The sequence below is a fragment of the Adiantum capillus-veneris genome, chromosome 8, assembly GCF_014529385.1.
Source record: "Adiantum capillus-veneris isolate H3 chromosome 8, ASM1452938v2, whole genome shotgun sequence".
NCBI lineage: Eukaryota > Viridiplantae > Streptophyta > Polypodiopsida > Polypodiales > Pteridaceae > Adiantum > Adiantum capillus-veneris.
In genome coordinates, this window is record NC_140938.1 from 53,393,380 (window position 1) to 53,406,474 (window position 13,095).

Genomic DNA, 13,095 nt, shown 5'->3' on the forward strand with positions numbered 1-13,095 from the left:
CTGATGCAAAAATGCCAGGGCTTATTTACTGATGCTGAAAGTGTTGGTGATGGTGCTGATAATACTCGAGGGGAAAACGCTACGGTACTGATGGGTACTTGGTACTGATCTTTTGATGCTCAAAATGGGAAGCAATGGGTTGCTTCTTTAGGTTTTTTAACCATTTGGAAAGGTGGCTTCATCTTGAGGGATGTCCTTGCTTTGCATCCGTTGAAAATAGCCTAGAGCTTCCTTGCCCTATCAATGTTTTGCATATCCCACACTCATTGCATTCCAAGAGACGACATTCTAGATAGGAAGCTTCTCAAGCACTTTTTTTGGTTTTGGAAGTGCACCACACTTGGCATACATGTTGACTAAGAAAATGCCAAGCACTACGCTTTCTTCCAATCGCCCTGACTATCAATATCATTATGAAGTCTTTTGCCGATATCAGCATCTTGCGTAGTTCCACACGCCTTCAAGATGCAAGCATGGGTATTTGCAATTGGAGAGATGTCCTTGGGTTTGCATTTGTTGAAAACAGCCCAAAGCTTTCTAGCCCTGCCCCTTTTGGGCATATCCAAAAAATAATGCACTAGAAGAGTTGACACCCAGGATAGGAAGCTCCTCAAGCACTTATCATGATTTCTTAAGAGATATTCCCTTTATTTGATCACATATGGAAGTGATTTGGATTATCAAAAGTTCTCATGATCTGTTATCACTAGTGCACCTCCTCCAATAATGAAATTTGACTAGGCTTTTGATGTCCAAATTATAGGTTTATGGTATGATTGGACTGTGCACACCACAATTCATGGGAGCACATGGGTATGGTTAGATATGATGTTTCTTTGAGTTGCATGGACCTTGTATAGTGCATGTTGGACCAATCGGAACATTATAATCTTGGTGTATAGTTTCTTGTCAAATGGATCCTCAATCTGTGTTGCATTTATACGTTCATATCAAAAACAATATACGTATAAAACGCCATTATACACCAAAATCCCGTATGATCACCGTATAGCCGTTTTATTTCTTTTTGATTGAAAGATATTTTGATTGAAATATCTTTTGATCAAAAAGGATTTTGATCGAAAAATATTTTATATAAGAACCATCGTCGGTTTTGATCAAAAGCAGTGCCAGAGCTTGAGGAAGACTTTGGGACAGATAGAGCTTGAGGAAAAATTTTCAACTTGTCGTCTTCTTTTCTAACTTGTTTTTGTGTGTTGTGCCAGACTCGTGTGGTGCAGTTGTTTTACTTTCACCATACAGTTGGCTTGCAGGTTATAGGCCACTTTGTGGTGTGTAGCCATACGGCTCACTCCAGAAGTGTGTAGAAACTAGTTACTTTTTTCGTTTTATGCAACCACTTGGCTCACTGCAGAGAAGGGTTTTAGGACAGATAGATTCTCACTCATGTGGTGCAATTGTCTATCTCTTACCACATGGATGAGTTTAGGGTTTAGTGGTCAACTCGTGGAGTGCAGTAGGCAGGATGCTACACCTCTCACTCCAGCGTGACCTATAGGTTGCTCAATTTTAGATTAGCTCAAATTATCGTTTGTTTCAGGTAGACACACAAGAGTTCTGTTCGTCAAACAAAGAGTGGAAAGATGCATAGTTTATGCCCTCTTTATCTTTGTGTGACACATTGGTTTCTCTTGTGTTTTGAACTCCAAAGACACATCATTGTTCATCACTAGATGACTTGGTGTTGTCTTGGATTTAGATACATACGCTATTTGGTATGCATATGAGATTTTTAAGTTGTCCATCGACGTTTGTGTTGTGAGTTCTACACACTTCATCCAGGATTGGATTAAGTCACATCATCATTCTTACTACATAGAAATATGAGGGATATGTTTGTCTACCTAAGAGTGGAGGGATGCATACCTATGCCCTCTTCATCTTAGCATGATACGCCTTGTAATTTTTGATCTGTTGATACGTGCAAGGTCTCCACATTTCTTCAAAACCAATCTCACATGTAAATAATTGAACCCAATTTCCATACTGCAAAAGGTTACTATTTTTGGTAGTTTTTCTAAATCTGTCGGTGCCAAGATGTTTAGGATGTTATAGAGCTTTCAAAAATGAATAAAAAATAATTTTTGTGAAAATTTTCCTAAAACAATAAGTTTTTGGTCACCCGACCCGTCTAGTTTTGACCGGCTCGTCAAATTGCACCCGTATGTAGAATTTGAAAAAAATGCAATACCGGACACCGGGAGCTGCTAAATATGGCAGGTACTCGGGATGATGCACCTTAGCTCCATCTTAGCACAACAATTTTCGGAATTAAAATCCAAGCTGTAACGACCGTCTAACGATAAAAATAAATTTTTTCCTAAGGCTAGCGAGGGCATCGGCACTCGTGGCCTGGTGCATGCACGGGCTCCTGGCCACTGGGAGCTTGCTTTAGCAGTTAGAGGGTGCCCCCACTCATCTAGGAGCTCGTGGGAGAGTTTCCAAGCAAAAGAGAGAGTGTGAGACTCAGTTAAAGCAAGCAAATTGGACCTTGCAAGCTATGGACTCAAGCTGCCATGCATGACCAAAGTGCTCATCCAGATGCAATTAGCAGCATAATTCGACCTCTTGAAGTTGGGAGCCTATTTAAGGACCTGTTCCCACACACACACACACACACACACACACACACACACACACACACACACACACACACACACACACACACATACTCAGTACACACACACACACACACACACACACACACATACACTCCCTCACACACATACCTTGGGCGAGGTGCTGCCGGCATACACAATCTCTAGGAGAGGATTAAGGGAAGGAGGTGCTGCCAATTTCTTGTCAGATTAGGCTTCTTGGATCAGCAATTAGGCCTTAATCAACTCGAATTATGGTAATATGGAGTTAAATTCATGCTTACATCTTAATCTCTCTATGAATCCTTTATTTTCCACTAATACTATGCATAATCTAACTACTCTACCTAGTAGCAACTCTCTAAATCAACTATGTGATTAGTCTATTTCACTTTCTTAATCCCATTAGCTAAATTATGCATCAAGTCAACCTCCTAATCCCAAATTAATCCATGGTTAGTATGAAGGAATTACCAGTTAGTCAATTCAATGATTGAGTGGTGGAGATTGACCCAATTTCTAGCAATGTAACTAATTAAACAACCCCAATCTGTCATTTCATTAAGAAAGAGTTTAATTAAAGTATTAAACTCATGTTGCAAGAGATTAATGTAATTAGAAGAGTTAATTCCCCCTCTCAAATTTAATTGTCACTAGAGAACAGAATCTCTTCCGCATATGCATAATACATAACTGCATCTTTCCGTTCATTTTTGAGAAGGAATTAGTACACTAAAATCATCATTCAACCACTCTCATTAAACAAGTAACTACAAGAACTGAATTCTCCAATTGCCTAATCTAAGAACCTTAATTCAGAGTCAATTTCCATAAGTTCAAGAGAAGATGCTATTCTAAATTGATGTAATTATGAAGAGGAGATTATTGAGGTAGGTCTAATTTTAATTCAAGTACATTTTAATAAAATTACATTCGGTAAGGTAGGAAAGTAACATTAACCCAAAACATGTTGAAAGATCCAATGGAGACCACGGCATTTGAATTGATGCATTTAAATTCAAGTAGGAAAGAATGTTTTCGGGATATACTGTCTCGTGTAGGAAAGACTGTTTGCTAGGGAAAATTTACTCGGCTAGTTCATTTTTAATTCCAATGTTGATTTAGTCATGATCCCCTTATTGATCACAGGGGGCAGCTCGCGAGGTTCTCGCAGTACCTAGGATTACCTAGCTTAGGGCTTTGATCCACGTCTTGCGTTCTTTGCGGTGGGATGTCCATGTCATGCTTTTAATGCGATGGACAAATCTAGTTGTATGGGAAACTATGTGAAAACGGGTGGAGTTAACACTCGCTGGGGTATTTTGTGCCTCCAGGACATTGGAAGTTTAAATGAAAGGAGTTATTGAGTGAATTTTTACTTGAAAGATTGTTCTGGTGCCGCTTTGAAAACATATTTGAAGGGCTGTGTTAACACAACCTGTGAATCGGAATTAATCAACGAATATATATGTTGAACAACAAATGTGTTAGTAATTGGGACACACAAGACAAAGTGTGAGTATGGGGGTGGAAAGTGGGGGCTTGGCTCGCGTTGCCAATGCCTATGAGAAGGGTGGTCCCCATTGGTCGGGTACTCTCTGTCCCCATAGTACGGTAAATGACATTAGAATTGCTCATTACACCAAAAGCAGTGAAGTCCAAAGTGCACGTGCCTCTAAAAGCAAAGGGTAAAAAGGCACTCGAGACTTCTCTCCTTCTGGAAGGTGAGTCTTAGGACCGATAATTGGTTAGACACGCTGTTCCCTGCGGGGTGGAACTAGATCTTGTTGCTAGTAGGCTTGACTCAATTCACTTGGTGATGAGAGATCGTCTGCTAGTTGATCCCTTAAACCACTTTGTTTGCTTCCACTGTAGATCTAGTGTCCACCAGGTTTACCATCAGAACCGTCGTTTGAGATGATGGGGTGGGGACCTCACACCTGGTATCAGAGCCTAGGTTTACGAACTGGAAAATAATGCTGTTTGAACTTTTAAAATAATAAAGGTTAGCAGGGTAGACGTACTCAAGGACTGAGCATTGATGTTTCAAGAAGATGCCAAGATTGCTTACTGCAAGTTTAGAACATTTGAGATAATGTATATGGAGGCGTGTCGTTCTCCAAATTACAATTTCCGCCGAAGCATGATGGAAATTTTGATGAAGGCCTTTGCTCCTCCATCAACGGGAATCCATCAAGGTTGGGAGATTACATGGAATAGTAAGGGTGGTATCTTCTACATCAATGCTACAAAATTTGAGTATTTGTCCACTGACTTGAAGAAGCTTCATTGTGCGCATGAATTGTGGGTTATCCAAGTTTTCTACTTCCTTGGAACTTTTGGAGAAGTTAAGATCACTGCAGATGGTCTCAAGACAACCTTGAACCAATGGGTCTTCGATCAAGCAAAGAATGTGATCCCTAGTGATAGAATTAAGCCTAATGCCATTCTGGATGTGTTTCCTCCAAACGAGAATCTTGTAATATTTGAGCCTATTAGCAATGTGTACAAGAAATACTACTCTGATGAGATAGTAGACTATAAGCATTTGTCTTCAAACACTTATCACTTGTACTATTGAGCTCCTGAACAACCAGCAGTTAGAATCCTTTAACTGTTGAACCAAGCTAGATTTGTAAATACTTGGCATAAATAAACTATGGAACTTGACTTGGATAAGGAAATTTTGTCTTAAGTCTTTTGTCTTGTGCTGTTAAAATTTTTAGTTGTTATCCTGGAATGGCCTCAACCCTCTACCATCAGTGAAGTTTGAGAATTTCTTGAGATTACGGGTTGGTGTATGATTTGTCATAGATTATGGTCTTATCGTAGCTCCTATAACAGAATTACTAAAGAAGGAAATAAGGATTTCACTGAAGGAAATAAGGATTGAGTGCAAGACTGAGCATGATTCTAGTTTTTCCAAGCTAAAAGGATTCCTAGTTTTGCACCTACTCCAAGGTTTCTAGATTTTGCTAAAGGATTCAAAGTAGTACTGATGCCAATAAATTGCCTTAGGAGGAGTTCTTACGCAAGAAGTAAAGACCTGCAGTTTGTACTACATGGAAGCTGAGAGATCATGAAAAGAATTAATCAACTCATGATTTATAACTTTTAGAAATTATTCATGCCCTTAAGCTATGGAAACATTATCTGCTCGGGCAAATGATTTCATTGATAATGGATCACAAGAGTCTTAAGTGGATATTCAACCAACCTACTCCCAAAATGTGACAGAGAAGATGGATTGAGATTTTACAAGAATTTGATCTTTAAGATTTTCTTAGACCAACAAAGGATAATGTAGTAGCTAATTCACTGAGACAAAAAGCATTCTTAAATGCTATTTCAATTGATGACATCCCAATTCTTAATAAGTGAGATTAGCTATAAGGAATGATTCCACGTATGAGAAACTTTTGTCTGATGCTTGAAATGGAACATCATAAGAAAAAACATGCTGTTAAGAAATTTTCTTATAATGATAGATACCTTACCACATAAGGAACCTAAGAATTCCAAAAGATCTTTCACTCAAGAAGAGCATCCAAACAGAAGCTCATGATAATTCAATTGCGAAACATCCAAGGTACCTAAAGGACCTCAATGCTATAAGGAAGAGCTATCACTAAACAAACTTAAGGGTGATGTGCTGCGACACATACAGTAATATCTTTCAAGATAGCACATCAAAGTCAAGAGGATTAAGATGCCGTAATGAGAAATACAATCATTAGACATTCCTCAAATGAAGTGAGAGTATGTAAGTATGGATTTTGTTGCAAGATTATCTCTACTCAAGGAGAACATGATTCAATCATTGTTGTAGTTGGTATATTCACTAAAGTGACACATATTATCCCAATACAAGTCAATTATACAGCCCCCAAGATAGCTCAACTGTTTATTAAGAAAGTACTCAAGTTTCATGGATTGCCAAAGAGAATAATAAGTGATAGGGATGCTAAGTTTACATCTAAGTTTTGGGCATCATTGTTCCAAGATGTTAGGACACAATTAAGATTTAGTACGGCTTATTATCCTCAAGCCAAAAGACAAACAAAGAAAGTCAATCAAGTTATTAAAAGATATGGCACAACAAACTAAGACTGTAAGAAAATATACTCAAGTTGCCCAAGATAGGCAAAAACTTTACATCAACAAGAAAAGATATGCCAGACAATTCAAATTCAAAGTCAAGATATTTCTTCAAGAAAGACCCAGAAAAGAAATTTATCCTTGAGAAAGTACAAGAAGCTAAGCCCAAGATATTGTGGACAGATGGAGTTATCAAGGAAGTAAGTGATCAAGTTTTCTATTTAAAAGTACCTACCAGTCTCAAGATTCAAGATGTATTATGTTCCTAACCTTGATCAAGCTAAGAGAAAGACGATCATCGAACGTGTGGACAAATGGAAAAAAATTATCCCAAATAAGACGCTACATGAAAAGATCATAACTCTTCAGAAGAACTATCCCGACTTATCTTTGAGATGAGGACATCTCAATTCTTTTAAGTTGGGTAGAATGTAAGGTCTCCACCTTTCTCCAAAACCAATTCCACTTGTAAATAATTGAACCCAATTTTCATACTGCAAAAAGTTACTATTTTTGGTAGTTTTTTTAAATCTGTCGGTGCCAAGATGTTTAGAATGTTATAGAGCTTTCAAAAATGAATAAAAAACAATTTTTGTGAAAATTTTCCTAAAATAGTGAGTTTTTGGTCACCCGACCCGTCTAGTTTTGACCGGCTCGTCAAACTGCACCCATATCCAGAATTTGAAAAAAATGCAATTCCGAACATCGAGAGCTGCTAAATATGGCACGTACTTGGGATGATGCACCTTAGCTCCGTCTTAGCACAACAAGTTTTGGAATTTAAATCCAAGCTGTAACGACCGTCTAAGGATAAAAATAAAATTTTTCCTAAGGCTAGCGGGGGCACCGACACTCGTGGGCTGGTGTGTGTAGGGGCTCTAGGCCACTGGGAGCTTGCTTTAGCAGTTAGAGGGCGCCCCCACTCATCTAGGAGCTTGTGGGAGAGTTTCCAGGCAAGAGAGAGAGTGCGAGACTTAGTTAAAGCAAGCAAATTGGACACTTGCAAGCTATGGACTCAAGCTGCCATGCATGACCAAAGTGGTCATCCAGATGCAATTAGCAGCATAATTTGACCTCTTGAGGTTGGGAGCCTATTTAAGGACCTGTTCCCCCCCCCCCCCCCCCCCCCCCCCCCCACACACACCCACACAGATACTCAGTACACACACACACACACACACACACACTCCCTCACACACATACCTTGGGCGAGGTACTGCCGGCATACACAATCTCTACGAGAGGATTAAGGGAAGGAGGTGCTGCCAATTTCTTGTCGGATTAGGCTTCTTGGATCAGAAATTAAGGTCTTAATCAACTCAAATTACAGTAATCTCGAGTTAAATTCATGCTTACATCTTAATCTCTCTATGAATCCCTTATTTTTCGCTAATACTATGCATAATCTAACTACTCTACCTAGTAGCAACTCTCTAAATCACTTATGTGATTAGTCAATTTCACTTTCTTAATCCCATTAGCTAAATTATGCATCAAGTCAACCTCCTAATCCAAATTAATCCATGGTTAGTAAGAAGGAATTACCAGTTAGTCAATTCAATGATTGAGTGGTGGAGATTGACCCAATTTCTAGCAATGTAACTAATTAAACAGTCCCAATCTATCATTTCATTAGAAAAGAGTTTAATTAAAGGATTAAACTCATATTGCAAGAGATTAATGTGTAATTAGAAGAGTTAATTCCCCCTCTCAAATTTAATTGTCACTAGATATGGAATTTCTTCCGCATATGCATAAGACATAACTGCATCTTTCCGTTTATTATTAAGCAAGTAATTAGAGTCAATTTCCATAAGTTCAGGAGAAGATGCTATCCTAAATTGATGTAATAATGACTTGATCACCTAATATTACCCCAAATTTACCCAAAAATAGATAGATGAGTAATAATCGTACTTGAAGTTAATCTACTCCTTCCGTATAAGAGTAATTGCTTGATAAGGCTAACAATGTTGTATCCGGACCATTTGTGGTTGTTATGGTAATATTGGACATTAGTTCTTTTCCAAATTCATCATCTTTAGTAGTGAGTATAATGCCCCCAAAGAGGATCCGTTTTGGTGGATCTCACGACCATGAGGCCGGAACAAGAAACACCAACGGAAAGGGAAAGGCTCCTATCGTCGAGCAAGCACCGGCCATCTCACAAAGCAATGAAGAGGATATTATTGAGGTAGGTCTAATTTTAAATCAAGTACAATTTAATAACATTGCATTCGGTAAGGTAGGAAAGTAACATTATCCCAAAACATGTTGGAAGATCCAATGGAGACCATGGCATTTTTATTGATGCATTTAAATTCAAGTAGGAAAGAACGTTTTCAGGATATACTGTCTGGTGTAGGAAAGACTGTTTGCTAGGGAAAATTTACTCGGTGAGTTCATTTTTTATTCCAATGTTGATTAGTCCTGATCCCCCTATTGATCACAGGGGGCACCTCACGAGGTTATCGCAGTAGCTAGGATTACCTAGCTTAGGGCTTTGATCCACGTCTTGCATTCTTTGCGGTGGGATGTCCATGTCGTGATTTTAATGCGGTGGACAAATCTAGTTGTATGGGCAACTAGGTGACAACGGGTGGAGTTAACACTCGCTGGGGGCTTTCGTGCCTCCAGGACATTGGAAGTTTAAATGAAATGAGTTATTGAGTGAATTTTTACTAGAAAGATTGTTCTGGTGCCGCTTTGAAAAACTGTTTGAAGGGCTGTGTTAACACAACCTATGAATTGGAATTAATCAACGAATATATATGTTGAACAACAAATGTGTTAGTAATTAGGACACACAAGACTAAGTGTGAGTATGGGGGTGGAAAGTGGGGGACTTGGCTCGGGTTACCAATGTCTATGAGAAGGGTGGTCCCGATTGGTTGGGATCTCTCTATCCCCATAGTACGTTAAATGACGTTAGAATTGCTCATTACACCAAAAGCAGTGAAGTCCCAAGTGTACGTGCCTCTCAAAGAAATGGGGAAAAAGGCACTCGAGACTTCTTTCCTTCTGGAAGGTGAGTCTTAGGACCGATGATTGGTTAGACACGCTTTTCCCTGCGGGGTGGAACTAGATCTTGTTGCTAGTAGGCTCGACTCAATTCACTTGGTGATGAGAGCTCGTCCTCTAGTTGATCCCGTAAACCACTTTGTTTGCTTCCGCTATAGATCTAGTGGCCACCAGGTTTACCATCAGAACCGTCGCTTGAGATGACAAGGGTGGGGACCTCACATTTGCCACTCATTAGTAGATGACTTGGTGTTGTCTTGGATGTAAATATGTACGTTGTTTGACCACAATCCAAGATTTTTAAATTGTCTGCTGATGGTTGTGCTTTGCATTCCACACACTTCATCAGGGATTAGATTGATTAAACTATCAAAATCAACATTACAACAACGTCTAGGACTTGTGTTGTGCGTACCTCACACAAGATGGTTTGTTCACACTCACACTCCAATTGTTTACGTGTATTATGTAATGCATATAATAGGGTCCATTTCTTGTGATGAGCGTACCTCACACTCTTGTACTGTTCACCTCTCTTCATCTCTCTCTCTTTGTGTATTCTCCTCTCTATTGTACAATGTATTCAATCATAATATATCGTCATTTGCTATGAATTAAGTCGAATTTTGTATGGAATCTGAATTAACAAACATGACACAGATTTGAGTTTCCCCTCTTCTCTAACAAGATATGGCGGATATTAAGCTAACAAAACATCAACGAAAAATTTCCTTCGAAGTGATAGTACGTCACTTTCATCACATGTCAGAGCTTGAGCTTCGTCGTTGCCTAAACTACTCTGCTCCAAAATAATATTACCAGTTCTCAGAGGCCTTAGGGAAGTATGTCTGTGAGCAGCTTCAACACGCATTTACACCAGTTGCTTTTGACATATCTCTAATGACATTAGGTTCATTTTTGAACATGGCCAAGCAGTCTATTGGACAGATTGCAAAGATTTTTTAGGATCTAAAAAATCTTGAAATCATTACTTTTCCAGGCATAGCTACTCGCATACAACTTGTGCAACAGTTGTATACTGAGCTCAAGAGCAAGGGAAAAGCTAGAAAGAGCAGCAAAGCGCATGAGAGTGGAAGTCAGCACTTTCGATGCTACTGCAGAGCTAGAAACTACGATTAAAATAGAGTCTACTGCTACTTCCACTCTCGCTCTTGCTCAGTCTTAGCTCCCTTCTATATAACATCTTTTGCTAGAAATTGCAATCTTCAACATACATGCTCCACAGCCGGGAGAAGGGAGATGGGCAAACGTGAAGTGTGTAGGTGTCACACACCCTGCATTTAAAAATCCACTGTATGCAACGAAAATCTTCAAAGTCCACTTGCACAGACCCACAGTGGATCAGCACGTCAAGGACGAAGCTACAATTTCGGACGTCGCTCATCGTGGCATTATTTATCCACTTGCCATGGTCCGCCACATAAAGCGTCCAATGCTTATCTCATGTTTTTGGAATGGTGGTCATGTAGAGCAGTGGATAAGAGAGTGCACTACAGATGGCAGTCAACTTGCCATTCGCGATTATGTAACCACAGAAGGAATATTAGAGTTATTCCAAAATAACATTTTGCAAATAATAAACTCTCTTCTTCAGACCCTAAAATATCTACATGCGCATGACTATCTCACAATGATCTTCACTCCCACAACATGATGCTTCACTTTGGACAGAAGGGGGTCTACGCAGGCATTGTGGATTGGGGGGTCATGGCTCATGTACAAAGACTAGAACAACGGCATGCTTTCCTCCTCTCCGCAACTGGCAAATAGAAAGTAGAAAGCAGAGCGAGAGATATTTTCCATGGGCTGCCCCAGAATGCATATCTACTAATCCCCCTCACTGGAATAAAGCCATGGATATCTACTCCATGTGTCATACTTGTAAATGATGGAGAGGGGGAATGAGGGAACACACCTGGCACAAACACAAAGGCCTCCCTATAGCTCAGGGTATCTACAACACCCCTATCCTCTCCGGAAACACCTTCAAAAACACTCTTTACACTAGCAGACCACTGCCTACTCTTTTTCCAATGTTTACACACTCCACAAGTCCACCACACAACGCACAACCACGGCACAACCACGGCCTGTCTCCACCCTTACACACACACACAGACACACACACACACACACACACACACACACACACACACACACACACACACACACACACACACACACACACACACACACACACACACACACACACACACACACACACACACACATTATCACTTGGAATGTATTATATCAACTCGTACACACATACTTCTTGCCTTAGTAAACCCTCATATACATATGATACCATGGGTATCCTGACCACACAGCATAGTCGTACTATTTGATCTCCTTATCCACTAATTTCAATATCGCACACGGATGCATGCTTACATCTTTCAGAGTGGCCTCTAGTAACACTATCATCTTTTGAGCAGGTCATAGACTTGACTTAATAAACTCCTAGGCAAGCCTAACTTGGATATCCATAAGTGACGGAATACATGCACACATGGGTTGATCAAGATTGATCTTCCTTTTCTAGAAGTGAAATCCTTTTGTCATTGGAGGCAGGGGCCTTTATATCTGGATGCCTAGAAACAGACTCACACACACACACACACACACACACACACACACACACACACACACACACACACACACACACACACACACACACACACACACACACACACACACACACACACACACACACACTTATCTAGCCGACAAGTCCTTGGCTAACCCTTGCTTGACTGCTTCCCTCTTTGGTGATCTCGCTCTCGCTATCTGGACGGAAGTGACTTTTGTAAACCTTGGCTGGCTATAGATAATGCTTGAATGTTCAATTTGAAAAAAATGACCCATGACACACCAATACCGACCTAAATACCTCATTGGACTTTTTCGTACTTTTGTGACTCGCCCACTTGAAATATATCTGTTGATAATATTAGTACTTGGGATTTATTTCTATCACCCTTTTGTGGTAGATTGGGTATGCCATTTCTCTCTTGAATAACAGGTCTTGAGTTCAACTCTTGTCGGGTAGAGCCTTGTGGTCTCTTGGGATATTTTAATACGATGATAATATTCTGTTCTTCTTTTTCTTCTTTAGTGGGTTTAGCTGAGTTCCCACTTGTTAGCTTGTATCGATATTAATGTTCACACATGGACTCCTTTATGGTGGTATCCCACTCCTATCGGTTGACTCTAATGTGTGGTTACAATAAATCCACTTATGGTATATACTTACCCTCACATGCACCTACTCACATGATGGGCCTACCCACATGATGGGCACGTGGTTCTTTGGATTGCTTGGTACTCTCCACAC